The sequence below is a fragment of the Oncorhynchus keta genome, unplaced genomic scaffold (assembly GCF_023373465.1).
Source record: "Oncorhynchus keta strain PuntledgeMale-10-30-2019 unplaced genomic scaffold, Oket_V2 Un_contig_15382_pilon_pilon, whole genome shotgun sequence".
Classification (NCBI taxonomy): domain Eukaryota; kingdom Metazoa; phylum Chordata; class Actinopteri; order Salmoniformes; family Salmonidae; genus Oncorhynchus; species Oncorhynchus keta.
The window spans coordinates 44,921-62,627 of NW_026279286.1; the positions used below are offsets into that span (position 1 = coordinate 44,921).

Sequence of the window (17,707 nt, forward strand, 5' to 3'; positions counted from 1 at the left end):
TGGGGTAGAGACCTACAGCTTGGGTAGAGACCTACAGCTGGGGTAGACCTACAGCTGGGACAGACCTACAGCTGGGACAGACCTACAGCTGGGTTAGAGACCTACAGCTGGGGTAGAGACCTACAGCTGGTTCAGAGATCTGCAGCTGGTTCAGAGACCTGCAGCTGGGGTAGAGACCTACAGCTGGGGTAGAGACCTACAGCTGGGGTAGAGACCTACAGCTGGGGTTGAGACCTACAGCTGGGACAGACCTACAGCTGGGACAGAGACCTACAGCTGGGACAGAGACCTACAGCTGGGACAGAGACCTACAGCTGGGACAGAGACCTACAGCTGGGGTAGAGACCTACAGCTGGGGTAGAGACCTACAGCTGGGGTAGAGACCTACAGCTGGGGTAGAGACCTACAGCTGGGGTTGAGACCTACAGCTGGGACAGAGACCTACAGCTGGGACAGAGATCTACAGCTGGGACAGAGACCTACAGCTGGGACAGAGACCTACAGCTGGGACAGAGACCTACAGCTGGGACAGAGACCTACAGGGGATAAGACTGACTGAGATCTTATTTAAGATACACGTTGAAGAGGTTTCAGATGTTTTCAGAAGATGGGAATGGACTCTGCTGTCCTAGCTTCAGGGGGAAGATGGACTCTGCTGTCCTAGCATCAGGGGGAAGATGGACTCTGCTGTCCTAGCTTCAGGGGGAAGATGGACTCTGCTGTCCTAGCTTCAGGGGGAAGATGGACTCTGCTGTCCTAGCTTCAGGGGGAAGATGGACAGGGACTCTGCTGTCCTAGCTTCAGGGGGAAGATGGACAGGGACTCTGCTGTCCTAGCTTCAGGGGGAAGATGGACAGGGACTCTGCTGTCCTAGCTTCAGGGGGAAGATGGACAGGGACTCTGCTGTCCTAGCTTCAGGGGGAAGATGGACAGGGACTCTGCTGTCCTAGCTTCAGGGGAAGATGGACAGGGACTCTGCTGTCCTAGCTTCAGGGGGAAGATGGACAGGGACTCTGCTGTCCTAGCTTCAGGGGGAAGATGGACAGGGACTCTGCTGTCCTAGCTTCAGGGGGAAGATGGACAGGGACTCTGCTGTCCTAGCTTCAGGGGGAAGATGGACAGGGACTCTACTGTCCTAGCTTCAGGGGGAAGATGGACTCTGCTGTCCTAGCTTCAGGGGGAAGATGGCGACACCATTGGGGTGGCAGGATAGATGAGAGCTTAGACTGGGCTGAGAGGGAGCCACCTCTGGTTCAAGAGACCAGAGGTGGCAGAACGGAGGGCTCTGGTTGGGGTGTAGGGTTTTAGCATAGCCTGCAGGTAGGGAAGGGCCGCGCCTCTTGCTGCTCCGTAGGCATGTACCATGGTCTGGAAGTGGATGTGGGCTTCGACTGGAAAGCCAGTGGAGTTTGCAGAGGAGCGGTGGAACTTTGGAAAGTTGACCACCAGGTGGCCTTCAGCGTTCTGGACAGTTTGATGGCTCAGACTAATTATGTGAAAGCCAGTGACTTCAGCTGCTGACATTTAATGGGTACAGAGACTGGAGCCATTAACACCAACACACACACACACACACACACACACACACACACACACACACACACACACACACACACACACACACACACACACACACACACACACACACACACACACACACACACACACACACACACACACACACACACAGGACAGCCCTTTGAAGTCTTCCCATAATATACTTAACACAGGGTCAACACACACACACACACCCTCACAACACACACACCCTCACAACAACACACACCCTCACAACAACACACACACACACACTCACGCTGGCCTTCTGTCCAGACTACAGCTGAGGGAGTTTCAGAGAGCTGACCGCCTGTCTGTCTGTAAATCTCTGTCCTATTTCTCTCAACATCAAGTGGCCCAAGTGGTAGTCAGCTGTGCATTTTGAGGAACACACCCTTTCCCCATTCAACAGTTAGAAAACCAGCTTATTGTGCATCTTCCATTTTATAGTATAATTGAACACTCAGTTAGAGTCTGGTCTGTGTGGTTTGGATGACATCATCACTATCTATATCTAGATTCCAGTGAAGGAATCTGTGCTCCGTTCTGGTTTTAGACTCTCAGAACATTACAATTTAAATAAACTGTAAACAGGGAGAAACAATATGCATTAGAAGATGTATCGTCTAGCTCTGTGGTTCAAGACAGAACCATTAGAAGGTGTATCGTCTAGCTCTGTGGTTCAAGACAGAACTATTAGAAGGTGTATCGTCTAGCTCTGTGGTTCAAGACAGAACTATCAGAAGGTGTATCGTCTAGCTCTGTGGTTCAAGACAGAACTATCAGAAGGTGTATCGTCTAGCTCTGTGGTTCAAGACAGAACTATCAGAAGGTGTATCGTCTAGCTCTGTGGATCAAGACAGAGAACCATTAGAAGATGTATCGTCTAGCTCTGTGGTTCAAGACAGAGAACCATTAGAAGATGTATCATCTAGCTCTGTGGTTCAAGACAGAGAACCATTAGAAGATGTATCATCTAGCTCTGTGGTTCAAGACAGAACTATTAGAAGGTGTATCGTCTAGCTCTGTGGTTCAAGACAGAACTATCAGAAGGTGTATCGTCTAGCTCTGTGGATCAAGACAGAGAACCATTAGAAGATGTATCGTCTAGCTCTGTGGTTCAAGACAGAGAACCATTAGAAGGTGTATCGTCTAGCTCTGTGGTTCAAGACAGAGAACCTTCATCCATTCTTTCCAGTCTATAGATGAGAACCATGAATGACAGAATGTCTATAGATGAGAACCATGAATGACAGAATGTCTATAGATGAGAACCATGAATGACAGAATGTCTGTAGATGAGAACCATGAATGACAGTATGTAGAACTCTTTTATGATTCAGTTAATCTTTGGTGGAAAATGAGAGACTGCAATGGGCGGGTTCACTGTGAAGTATTTTTAAAATGTTTGCTTTTCATTGTCATGTCTAAATGCAATGCAATTAGAAATAAGGGAATGGAGGTAGGACCTCCAAATGTGAATCAGATGAATCTACCCACACACTGTCTGGACTCTACCCACACACACTGACTGGACTCTACCCACACACTGTCTGGACTCTACCCACACACACTGTCTGGACTCTACCCACACACACTGACTGGACTCTACCCACACACTGTCTGGACTCTACCCACACACACTGACTGGACTCTACCCACACACACTGACTGGACTCTACCCACACACACTGACTGGACTCTACCCACACACACTGACTGGACTCTACCCACACACTCTGACTGGACTCTACCCACACACACTGACTGGACTCTACCCACACACACTGTCTGGACTCTACCCACACACTCTGACTGGACTCTACCCACACACTGACTGGACTCTACCCACACACACTGACTGGACTCTACCCACACACACTGACTGGACTCTACCCACACACTGACTGGACTCTACCCACACACTGACTGGACTCTACCCACACACACTGACTGGACTCTACCCACACACTCTGACTGGACTCTACCCACACACACTGACTGGACTCTACCCACACACACTGACTGGACTCTACCCACACACACTGACTGGACTCTACCCACACACACTGACTGGACTCTACCCACACACTCTGACTGGACTCTACCCACACACACTGTCTGGACTCTACCCACACACACTGACTGGACTCTACCCACACACACTGACTGGACTCTACCCACACACACTGTCTGGACTCTACCCACACACACTGACTGGACTCTACCCACACACACTGACTGGACTCTACCCACACACACTGACTGGACTCTACCCACACACACTGACTGGACTCTACCCACACACACTGACTGGACTCTACCCACACACTGACTGGACTCTACCCACACACACTGACTGGACTCTACCCACACACACTGACTGGACTCTACCCACACACACTGTCTGGACTCTACCCACACACACTGACTGGACTCTACCCACACACACTGACTGGACTCTACCCACACACACTGACTGGACTCTACCCACACACTCTGAATGGACTCTACCCACACACTCTGACTGGACTCTACACACACACTGACTGGACTCTACCCACACACACTGACTGGACTCTACCCACACACACTGACTGGACTCTACCCACACACTCTGACTGGACTCTACACACACACACTGACTGGACTCTACCCACACACACTGACTGGACTCTACCCACACACACTGACTGGACTCTACCCACACACACTGACTGGACTCTACCCACACACTGACTGGACTCTACCCACACACACTGACTGGACTCTACCCACACACTGACTGGACTCTACCCACACACACTGACTGGACTCTACCCACACACACTGACTGGACTCTACCCACCCACACTGACTGGACTCTACCCACACACACTGTCTGGACTCTACCCACACACTCTGACTGGACTCTACCCACACACACTGACTGGACTCTACCCACACACACTGACTGGACTCTAGCCACACACACTGACTGGACTCTACCCACACACACTGTCTGGACTCTACCCACACACTCTGACTGGACTCTACCCACACACTGACTGGACTCTACCCACACACACTGACTGGACTCTACCCACACACACTGTCTGGACTCTACCCACACACACTGTCTGGACTCTACCCACACACTCTGACTGGACTCTACCCACACACTCTGACTGGACTCTACCCACACACTCTGACTGGACTCTACCCACACACTGACTGGACTCTACCCACACACTGACTGGACTCTACCCACACACTGTCTGGACTCTACCCACACACACTGATTGGACTCTACCCACACACTGTCTGGACTCTACCCACACACTGACTGGACTCTACCCACACACTGACTCTACCCACACACTGTCTGGACTCTACCCACACACACTGACTGGACTCTACCCACACACTGACTGGACTCTACCCACACACTGACTGGACTCTACCCACACACTGACTGGACTCTACCCACACACTGACTGGACTCTACCCACACACACTGATTGGACTCTACCCACACACACTGACTGGACTCTACCCACACACTGACTGGACTCTACCCACACACTGACTGGACTCTACCCACCCACACTGACTGGACTCTACCCACACACACTGACTGGACTCTACCCACACACACTGACTGGACTCTACCCACACACTGACTGGACTCTACCCACACACTGACTGGACTCTACCCACACACTGACTGGACTCTACCCACACACACTGACTGGACTCTCCAAGACTATGATGATGGTCTACAGGGAAGAGGTACTAGTTGAGAAGGAGAAGATGGATGGATAGTCCTCTCCAAGACTATGATGATGGTCTGCAGGGAAGAGGTACTAGTTGAGAAGGAGAAGATGGATGGATAGTCCTCTCCAAGACTATGATGATGGTCTGCAGGGAAGAGGTACTAGTTGAGAAGGAGAAGATGGATGGATAGTCCTCTCCAAGACTATGATGATGGTCTGCAGGGAAGAGGTACTAGTTGAGAAGGAGAAGATGGATGGATAGTTCTCTCCAAGACTATTTATAGTGAGGAAGGAGAAGATTCACTACATGACCAACAGTATGTGGACACCTGCTCGTTAAACATCTCATTCTAAAATCAAGGGCATTAATATGGAGTTGGTCCCCCCTTTGCTGCTATAACATCCCCTACTCTTCCGGGAAGGCTTTCCACTGCTCCAGAGACCAATGGCGGCAAAATGTACACCACTCCAGCCGACGCTTGGCATTGCACATAGTGATCTTAGGCTTGTGTGCGGCTGCTCGGCCATGGAAACCCATTTCATGAAGCTCCCTACGAACAGTTCTTGTGCTGACGTTGCATCCAGAAGCAGTTGCATTTCCGATGCATTTCTGCAGCATTGAAGGTCCCCAAGAACACAGTGTTTGGAACCATCAAGACTCTTCCTAGAGCTGGCCGCCCGGCCAAACGGAGCAATCAGGGGACAAAGGCCTTGGCCAGGGAGGTGACCAAGAACCCGATGGTCACTCTGACAGAGCTCCAGAGTTTCTCTGTGGAAGTGGGAGAGCCTTCCAGAAGGACAGCCATCTCTGCAGCACTCCACCAATCAGGCCTTTATGGTAGAGTGGCCAGACGGAAGCCATTCCTCAGTAAAAGGCACGTGACAGCTCGCTCCAAAAATCTCCTAAAGATTCTCAGACCATGAGAAACAAGATTCTCTGGTTTGATGAAACCAAGTTTGAACTCTTTGGCCTGAATGCCAAGTGTCACATCTGGAGGAAACCTGGCACCATCCCTACGGTGAAGCATGGTGGTGGCAGCATCACACCGTGGGGGATGTTTTTCAGCAGCAGGGACTGGGAGACTAGTCAAGATCGAGAGAAAGATGAACAGAGCAAAGTACAGAGAGATCCTTGATGAAAACCTGCTACAGAGCGCTCAAGACCTCAGACTGGGGCGAAGGTTCACCTTCAAACAGCACAACAAGCACACAGCCAAGACAATGCAGGAGTGGCTTCAGGACAAGTCTCTGAATGTCCTTGAGTGGCTTCAGGACTCTGAATGTCCTTGAGTGGCCCAGCCTGAGCCCAGACTTGAACCAGATCTAACATCTCAGGAGAGACCCAAAAATATCTGTGCAGCGACGCACAGAGTTGGAGAGGATCTGCAGAGAAGAATGGGAGAAACTCCCCAAATACAAGAGTGCCAAGCTTGTAGCGTCATACCCAAGAAGACTCAAGGCTGTAATCACTGCCAAATGTGCTTCAACAAAGTACTGAGTAAAGGGTCTGAAAACATATGTAAATGGGATATGTAATTTATTTTTATTTTTTATATACATTTTAAAAAACTATTTTTGCTTTTTTAATTATGGGGTTTTGTGTGTAGATTTATGAGGGAAACTAACAATTTAATACATGCAGGCTGCAACGTATCAAAATGTGGAAAAAGTCAAGGGGTCTGAATGCTTTCTGAATGCATATAGTGTATATAGTGCAGATGTATGGGCCATCACCTGCATGCCAGGCTAGGTTCATCGATTTATACCTACTGACATTACCCTGATAAACTAGACTAGATAGAGTTAGGTATATATAATTACATTACCCTGTGACTGATGGTGACATAAGTGTTTGTAGCTACAGGGTATCCTGACTTATCTCTCCCAATGTCTCTCCTCAGATGCATATGGTGCTCTTCAACTCAGACAAGTACCCCAACATCTCTGTGGCAGCAGACAAGTCAGACGGCCTGGCTGTACTGGGAGTTCTGATAGAGGTGAGTAGGGTAGAGGTAGAGGTAGGGGCATCAAGGAGAGGGGAGGTAAGTGGAGGAGAGGAGGGACGAAAGGAGAAGAGAAGATGAGGAGGAGAGAGGAGAGTAGCAGGATGAGAGGAGGGGAGATGAGCGAAGAAGAGAAGAGAGGAGCGAAGAAGAAAAGAGAGGAGCGAAGAAGAGAAGAGAGGAGCGAAGAAGAGAAGAGGAGAGGAGAGAGGAGAGTAGCAGGATGAGAGGAGGGGAGGAGAGAGGAGAGGAGAGGAGGAGGAGAGGAGAGGAGAGGAGAGGAGAGGAGGAGAGGAGAGGAGAGGAGAGGAGAGGAGAGGAGAGGAGAGGAGAGGAGAGGAGAGGCTCACTACAGACTCTCAGACAGTCCCAAAATTGCTCCTTACCCTTTCCCCTTGGTCATAATTCTTGGATTCTTACACCTTACAAGTCTGCAAACATCAAGGGGATAGTGCCAGTTGGAGGGACAGGGAGCGATTTGGGACCGTCTATTACTAACTAACTGTACCTCTGCTGCAGGTCGGGGAATTCAACCCAGCGTTTGCTCAGTTCCTCAAGTACATCAATGGTATTAAATACAGAGGTGCGTTTTAGACTACATTAATTCCATTATATTCTATTCCATTCTGTTTTATTCCATTCAATTCTATTATATTCCATCCTTTTCCATTCCATTAAATTATATTCCATCGTATTCCATTCCATTATATTATATTATATTCCATTCTGTTCTGTTCTGTTCTATTCCATTCCATTCAATTATATTATATTCCATCCTTTTCCATTCCATTCTATTCCATTATATTCTATTCCATCCTATTCCATTAAATTCTATTCCAGTCCATCCTATTCCATTCCATTCTATTCTATTCCATTCCATTCTATTCCATTATATTCTATTCCATCCTATTCCATTCCATTCTATTCCATTATTTTCCATTCCATTCTATTCCATTCAATTCCATTCCATCCTATTCCATTCCATCCTATTCCATTCAATTCCATTCCATCCTAATCTATTCCATTCCATCCTATTCCATTCCATTCCATTCCATCCTATTCCATTCCATCCTATTCCATTCCGTCCTATTCCATTCCATCCTATTCCATTCCACTCCATCCTATTTCATTCCATTCCATCCTATTCCATTCCATTCCACTGCATCCTATTCCATTCTATTCCATTCCATTCCATCCTATTCCATTCCATCCTATTCCATTCCACTCCATCCTATTCCATTCCATCCTATTCCATTCCATTCCATCCTATTCCATTCCATCCTAATCCATTCCATTCCATCCTATTCCATTCCATTCCATTCCATCCTATTCCATCCTATTCCATTCCGTCCTATTCCATTCCATCCTATTCCATTCCACTCCATCCTATTTCATTCCATTCCATCCTATTCCATTCCATTCCACTGCATCCTATTCCATTCAATCCTATTCCATTCCATCCTATTCCATTCCATCCTATTCCATTCCACTCCATCCTATTCCATTCCATCCTATTCCATTCCATTCCATTCCACTCCATCCTATTCCATTATATTCCATTCCATTCCATTCCATCCTATTCCATTCCATCCTATTCCATTCCATCCTATTCCATTCCATTCCATCCTATTCCATTCCATCCTATTCCATTCCATCATATTCCATTCCATCCTATTCCATTCAATTCCATTCCATTCCATCCTATTCCATTCCATCCTATTCCATTCCATTCCATTCCATCCTATTCCATTCCATCCTATTCCACCCTATTCCATTCCATCCTATTCCACCCTATTCCATTCCATCCTATTCCATCCTATTCCATTCCACTCCATCCTATTCCATTCCATCCTATTCCATTCCATTCCATTCCATCCTATTCCATTCCATTCCATGTTATTCCATTCCATTCCATTCCACCCTATTCCATTCCATTCCATCCTATTCCATTCCATCCTATTCCATTCCATCCTATTCCATTCCATTCCATCCTATTCCATTCCATCCTATTCCATTCCATTCCATTCCATCCTATTCCATTCCATTCCATCCTATTCCATTCCATTCCATTCCATTCCATCCTATTCCATTCAATTCCATTCCATCCTATTCCATTCCATTCCATCCTATTCCATTCCATTCCATCCTATTCCATTCCATCCTATTCCATTCCATTCCATTCCATTCCATCCTATTCCATTCCATTCCATCATATTCCATTCCATTCCATCCTATTCCATTCCATTCCATTCCATTCCATCCTATTCCATTCCATTCCATGCCATCCTATTCCATTCCATTCCATTCCATCCTATTCCATTCCACTCCATTCCACTCCATTCCATTCCATTCCATCCTATTCCATCCCATTCCACTCCATTCCATTCCATTCCATTCCACTCCATTCCACTCCATTCCATTCCATTCCATTCCATCCTATTCCATTCCATTCCATTCCACTCCATTCCACTCCATTCCATTCCATTCCATCCTATTCCATTCCATTCCATTCCATCCCATTCCACTCCATTCCATTCCATTCCATTCCATTCCATCCTATTCCATTCCATTCCATTCCATCCTATTCCATTCCATTCCATTCCATCCTATTCCATTCCATTCCATCCTATTCCATTCCATTCCATCCTATTCCATTCCATTCCATCCTATTCCATTCCATTCCATTCCATCCTATTCCATTCCATTCCATCCTATTCCATTCCATTCCATTCCATCCTATTCCATTCCATTCCATCCTATTCCATTCCATTCCATCCTATTCCATCCCATTCCACTCCATTCTATTCCATTCCATCCTATTCCATTCCATCCCATTCCACTCCATTCCATTCTATTCCATTCCATTCCGTCCTATTCCATTCCATTCCATTCCACTCCATTCCATTCCATTCCATTCCATCCTATTCCATTCCATCCCATTCCACTCCATTCCATTCCATTCTATTCCATTCCATCCTATTCTATTCCATTCCATCCTATTCCATTCCATTCCATTCTATTCCATTCCATCCTATTCTATTCCATTCCATCCTATTCCATCCTATTCCATTCCATTCCATCCTATTCCATTCCATTCCATCCTATTCCATTCCTTTCCATTCCATCCTATTCCATTCCATTCCATCCTATTCCATCCCATTCCACTCCATTCTATTCCATTCCATCCTATTCCATTCCATCCCATTCCACTCCATTCCATTCCATTCCATTCTATTCCATTCCATCCTATTCTATTCTATTCTATTCTATTCCATTCCATTCCATCCTATTCCATTCCATTCCATCCTATTCCATTCCATTCCATTCCATCCTATTCCATTCCATTCCATCCTATTCCATTCCATCCTATTCCATTCCATTCCATCCTATTCCATTCCATTCCATCCTATTCCATCCCATTCCACTCCATTCTATTCCATTCCATCCTATTCCATTCCATCCCATTCCACTCCATTCCACTCCATTCCATTCCATTCTATTCCATTCCATCCTATTCTATTCTATTCTATTCCATTCCATTCCATTCCATCCTATTCCATTCCATTCCATCCTATTCCATTCCATTCCATTATATTCAATTTAATTCCTTTCTATTGGAACATGTAGATCAGAGGGTGCAGGTCCCAGCCTTCAACATCCGCAGTCTGCTGCCTGTACTCTTGGATGAATACTACCGTTATGATGGCTCGTTGACCACTCCCCCCTGCTATCCCAGCGTGCTTTGGACTGTGTTCAAAAACCCTGTCACCATCTCACTCAAACAGGTTAGTCCATCTCACTCAAACAGGTTAGTCCATCTCACTCAAACAGGTTAGTCCATCTCAATCAGACAGGTTAGTCCATCTCAATCAGACAGGTTAGTCCATCTCAATCAGACAGGTTAGTCCATCTCACTCAAACAGGTTAGTCCATCTCACTCAAACAGGTTAGTCCATCTCACTCAAACAGGTTAGTCCATCTCACTCAAACAGGTTAGTCCACCTCACTCAAACAGGTTAGTCCATCTCACTCAAACAGGTTAGTCCATCTCACTCAAACAGGTTAGTCCATCTCAATCAGACAGGTTAGTCCATCTCAATCAGACAGGTTAGTCCATCTCACTCAAACAGGTTAGTCCATCTCACTCAAACAGGTTAGTCCATCTCACTCAAACAGGTTAGTCCATCTCACTCAAACAGGTTAGTCCATCTCACTCAAACAGGTTAGTCCATCTCACTCAAACAGGTTAGTCCATCTCAATCAGACAGGTTAGTCCATCTCACTCAAACAGGTTAGTCCATCTCACTCAAACAGGTTAGTCCATCTCACTCAAACAGGTTAGTCCATCTCAATCAGACCGGTTTAGGTTCACACTGGAGCCGGCCTATCTAGTATCCTCCACTGAGGGTTTTAACATCAGGGTCAGAGTTACATCAAAAGCATCTTAATGCCCTTACTGCAGATTTCTGCTAGTAAAGGGCCTTGGTTTGATGTCAGTCACGCTTGTTCATTTCCTCGACTATCCCTGCAACATAAAACAATTACATATATGGATTTATAACTGTATCTGAAACCACAATAAACCAATTGTCTCTTAGTTTACCCTTAGTCTCTGGCCCTGTCTCTGTCTGAAACATCGCTTTGTGACTGAGATGTTTTGTTGTACCCTTAGTTTCTGGCCCTAGCAACGGCCATCTACTCCTCCCACCAACAGGAGTCGGCCCCAGTGGCCATGAACAGCAACTACAGGAAACCACAGTACACGGACAACAGAGTTGTGCTCTGCTCTTTCCAGGGGGGTGAGTATGGTGCTACACTCCTACCACAGTACTACCACAGTACTACTAGAGTACTACCACAGTGCTACTACAGCACTACCACAGCACTACTACAGTACTACCACAGCCATACCACAGTACTACCATAGTACTACCACAGTACTACCACAGCACTACCACAGTACTAGAACAGTACTACTACAGTACTATCACAGTACTAGAACGGTACTACCACAGTGCTGGTACAGTACTACAACAGCACTACCACAGTACTACCACAGTACTAGTACAATCACAGTACTACTACAGTACTACCGCAGTACTAGTACAGTACTAGTACAGTACTACCACAGTAATACCACAGTACTACCACAGTACTAGAACAGTACTACCACAGTACTAGAACAGTACTACCACAGTACTAGTACAGTACTAACACAGTCCTACTACAGTACTACCACAGTCCTACTACAGTACTACCACAGTCCTACTACAGTACTACCACAGTCCTACCACAGTACTACTACAGTACTACTACAGTACTACCACATTCCTACCACAGTACTAGTACAGTACTACCACAATACTACCACAGCACTAATACAATACTAGAACAGTACTACCACAGTACTGCTACAGTACTAGAATATTACTACTACAGTACCTCCACAGCACTACCACAGTACTACTACCATACTACTACCGTACTACCACAGTGATACTATTGTACTGCCACATTACCACTACAATACTACCACAGTACTATTAATACTCTATGGGCTGGTTTCCAGGACACAGATTAAGCCTAGTCCTGGACTAAGAAGCATTCTCAATGGATTTAAGAATCTCTATTGAAAAGTATTTTTGGTCCAGGGCTAGGCTTAATCTGTGTCCGGGAAACTGGCCCAATGGGTTAGATCTATTATTGGAGCATGATGATTAAAGTCAGCTTGAATGATGAATGGCAAAGCTTCTTTTTCTGCAGCACTTTAAAAAGCAGCTTTAAAGGGGTTGGCTGGGGTCGACTGGGGTGGGCCCTGTGGCTGGGGGCCTTGAGATTGGGGTGGGCCCTGTGGCTGGGGGCCTTGAGATTGGGGTGGGCCCTGTGGCTGGGGGGCTTGAGATTGGGGTGGGACCTGGGGCTGGGGGTTGATTTCTGTGGGGTCGGGGGCTGTCAAGGTCATCTGGTATCAACTACCTATTGTTTTTGCTTTAATGGATGAACTGGGGTCGGTGTTAGATTAGGGAGGGATGACCTGGGGTCGGTGTTAGAATAGGGAGGGATGACCTGGGGTTGGTGCTAGATTAGGGAGGGATGACCTGGGGTTGGTGTTAGATTAGGGAGGGATGAACTGGGGTCGGTGTTAGATTAGGGAGGGATGACCTGGGGTTGGTGTTAGATTAGGGAGGGATGAACTGGGGTCGGTGTTAGATTAGGGAGGGATGAACTGGGGTCGGTGTTAGATTAGGGAGGGATGACCTGGGGTTGGTGCTAGATTAGGGAGGGATGACCTGGGGTTGGTGTTAGATTAGGGAGGGATGAACTGGGGTTGGTGCTAGATTAGGGAGGGATGACCTGGGGTTGGTGTTAGATTAGGGAGGGATGACCTGGGGTTGGTGTTAGATTAGGGAGGGATGACCTGGGGTTGGTGTTAGATTAGGGTGGTATGAACTGGGGTTGGTGTTAGATTAGGAGGGATGAACTGGGGTTGGTGCTAGATTAGGGAGGGATGAACTGGGGTTGGTGCTAGATTAGGGTGGTATGAACTGGGGTTGGTGTTAGATTAGGGAGGGATGACCTGGGGTCGGTGTTAGATTAGGGAGGGATGACCTGGGGTTGGTGTTAGATTAGGGAGGGATGACCTGGGGTTGGTGTTAGATTAGGGAGGGATGAACTGGGGTTGGTGTTAGATTAGGGAGGGATGAACTGGGGTTGGTGCTAGATTAGGGAGGGATGACCTGGGGTTGGTGTTAGATTAGGGAGGGATGACCTGGGGTTGGTGTTAGATTAGGGTGGTATGAACTGGGGTTGGTGCTAGATTAGGGAGGTAAGAACTGGGGTTGGTGTTAGATTAGGGAGGGATGACCTGGGGTTGGTGTTAGATTAGGGAGGGATGACCTGGGGTTGGTGTTAGATTAGGGAGGGATGAACTGGGGTTGGTGCTAGATTAGGGAGGGATGACCTGGGGTTGGTGTTAGATTAGGGAGGGATGACCTGGGGTTGGTGTTAGATTAGGGTGGTATGAACTGGGGTTGGTGCTAGATTAGGGAGGTAAGAACTGGGGTTGGTGTTAGATTAGGGAGGGATGACCTGGGGTTGGTGTTAGATTAGGGAGGGATGACCTGGGGTTGGTGTTAGATTAGGGAGGGATGAACTGGGGTTGGTGCTAGATTAGGGAGGGATGACCTGGGGTTGGTGTTAGATTAGGGAGGGATGAACTGGGGTTGGTGTTAGATTAGGGAGGGATGAACTAGGGTTGGTGTTAGATTAGGGAGGGATGACCTGGGGTTGGTGCTGGATTAGGGTGGTTATGAACTGGGGTTGCTGTTAGATTAGGGAGGGATGAACTAGGGTTGGTGTTAGATTAGGGAGGGATGAACTGGCGTTGGTGCTGGATTAGAGTGGTTATGAACTGGGGTCGGTGTTAGATTAGGGAGGGATTAACTGGGGTTGCTGTTAGATTAGGGAGGGATGAATTAGGGTGGTTATGAACTAGGGTTGGTGTTAGATTAGGGTCGGTGTGGGTGGATGAGATCTGTGGGGTAGAGACCAGTGCTGTCAAACTGTCTGTAGCTCGTCTGCTATCACCTGGTTATGGTTTCTGGGTGTCTGCTTGGTGCTTACCGTAACTGTGCTTCTCTGTCCTCTCGGATGCTTTTCACGACTTTCACTTTTCAAGTTGATCCTTTATTATTCTCTACTTTATTCCTGACTTTATCTCTGACTTGATCGTCATCAACGAGCTTTTTAAAAGACGGGGCTTCATGTCTGTAGAAAGTAAAACGCTACCGCTTCAGAATGGGATGAAATGAGATAAATATAAATATAAATAAATATATGCCATTTAGCAGACGCTTTTATCCAAAGCGACTTACAGTCATGTGTGCATACATTCTACGTATGGGTGGTCCCGGGAATCGAACCCACTACCCTGGCGTTACAAGCGCCATGCTCTACCAACTGAGCTACAGAAGGACCATGCTCTCCCTTAGCTCATAAATGTGACTTGCCAGCCCTCTCTTCAGTGGCGGTTCACCACACACTATAGATCCACATACCATAATACAGTCTGTATGACATGCCATGCTCTGCTCTGTGGTCTTGACAGTATGACAGGAATCTGCATGTTCTTCTCATCTCCTCAAATTCACTTTCTATTTCCAAGGGCTGTACGCTTCTTTATAATAGCATGACTCTCTTGAGTATGGCTCCTCTTTGGCATGGCAGTGCTGCATGTCCTCTTCCTCTAGCTTGCCTGGGGGGGTGAGGGGGGCCCCCGTCTGCCTTCAGAAGGGGAATCTGAATCTTACTTTCGATGTCTCCCAATTGGCCAGGCCGATGCATGCACCAGGCCAACGCCACACCGTATAGGACATGTCCCTCTGGGACTTAAACTCTATTGTACTTGGCTCTGCATCTGATTCAGGCAGAGGACTACAGGGTGCTACTCAGACGGTCACCTCTCCGTTCCTGAGGAGGCAGGTCATCAACCAGCTGTTAGATGGAGACCTGGCAGACCTGGCAGACCAGGATGGGCTTAACCAGCTGTTAGATGGAGATCTGGCAGACCAGGATGGGCTCAACCAGCTGTTAGATGGAGATCTGGCAGACCAGGATGGGCTTAACAAGCTGTTGCCAAAGAAGCCCAGAGCACCGGGCAAGAAGTGGAATGACCTCAAAAACTACCAGAAAGGCTGGACCCAGAGCCATATTGGGTCCAAACACTACCAGAACACCGGGTCTCAGACCCAGAACAGCCTCCAGCAGCAGCGGTCGAAGCCCAATAAGGTGCCATCCGGGGGGGCAGGAGCTGCCAGATTAGTCCCATCTCCCTGGGAGAACCAACAGAACAGGCAACCTGTGTGGAAGTCAGGTCTGAGCGAGGACATGCTGTGTTACGTCTCCTTGGAGCAGGACGTGTCTCGCCAGCTGAGCAGAGGGAGATCCCCTACCCATACAGACACCGAGCTGGTCCAGGCTCTCAGAGAAACTCTGTTCCCAGAGCTCAACCTGCGCAGCTACCTGGGCTGTAAGTCTGACCTGGCTCTGTTCACCATCAGACAGCTCCTACGGGAAGATCAGCCACAGATGAGGCCCTGGAGCTGGACCAGGCCATTGTCAAGGCCTTGGGGGACAGGGCAGAGGGGCTCCACAGCACAGCAGCAGACCAAAACTCTCTCCAAGCACCAAACAGGCTTCGCTCCTGCCCCTGCTGCCGTGCCTAAGAAACCCAATCAGCCAATCCCATGGCTCCAGCCTATGGAGTGGGAGGACTAGAGTCCAGCCAGATGTGTAACCTTTAGATGACCTTTAGACCCTGAATCTATAACGAGTGTAACTACCATCAGCCTCACCCTCAGCTCAATCTACAGTCGCGAGTGAAAATTGACACAACCTTTGTGCTGTCTTCAAAAAAAATGTTTCCTTAAAATCTAAAACGGGATTCCAAGTGATGTTTTTCACCTATCGATCCACACAACCTACTCCACATTTTTTGAAAGTGAAATAAAAATGACAGAAAATGTTCAAAATGACTAAGAAATACAAAATGAGGACGTGTTGATTGTGTATGTCTTCCATATTTGGTGTGAGACACATTTGGCAGAAATCACAGGGTGTGAGACACATTTGGCAGAAATCACAGGGTACATACATTTGAATATGATTCTACCAACCTTGCACAACTGTTTGGGCAGCATGTCAAACCTCTAAGAATATGTTCACACCCCTTTAGTTTTTCCACATTTTGTTGTGTTACAGCATTTAAAATGTATTACATGGATGTTTTGTTTTACCGATCTCCACACAATACCACATAACGGCAAAAGTGGAATTTTGTTTGTAATTATAATTTTTGTATCCCACATTTTTTTAAGCTGAAATGTCTCGAGTCAATAAGTATTCAACCCCTTTTGTTATGGCAAGTCTAAATTAAGTTCAGGAGTAAAGATGTGCTTAACAAGTTGCATAATGTACAGCAACAACCTGGGGAATAGTTACAGGGATAAATGAGCCGGGATAATTAGGTGACCATGATGGTCAGATTGTGAATTTAGCCAGGACACCGGAGTTAACACCCCTACTCTTACAATAAGTGCCATGGGATCTGTAGTGACCACAGAGAGTCAGGACACCCCGTTTAACGTCCCATCCAAAAGACAGCACCCTACACAGGGCAATCACTTCCCAGGGGAATTGGGATATATATCTTTTTTTTAGACCAGAGGAAAGAGTGCCTCCTGCTGGCCCTCCTACACCACATCCAGCAACATCTGGTCTCCCATCCAGGGACTGACCAGGACCAACCCTGCTTAGCTTCAAGAAGCAAGACTGCAGGGTGGTATGCTGCTAGCAAGAGATGGGGTCGAAATTGCTCACTCTGTGTTCAATAAT

At 47.3% G+C, this 17,707-nt stretch overlaps 1 pseudogene; it reads left to right on the forward strand.

Moving 5' to 3' along the window:
• The first annotated feature begins 1,356 nt into the window (after positions 1-1,356).
• LOC127918967 (uncharacterized) lies at positions 1,357-16,539 on the forward strand (annotated as a pseudogene).
• The last annotated feature ends 1,168 nt before the right edge of the window (positions 16,540-17,707 follow it).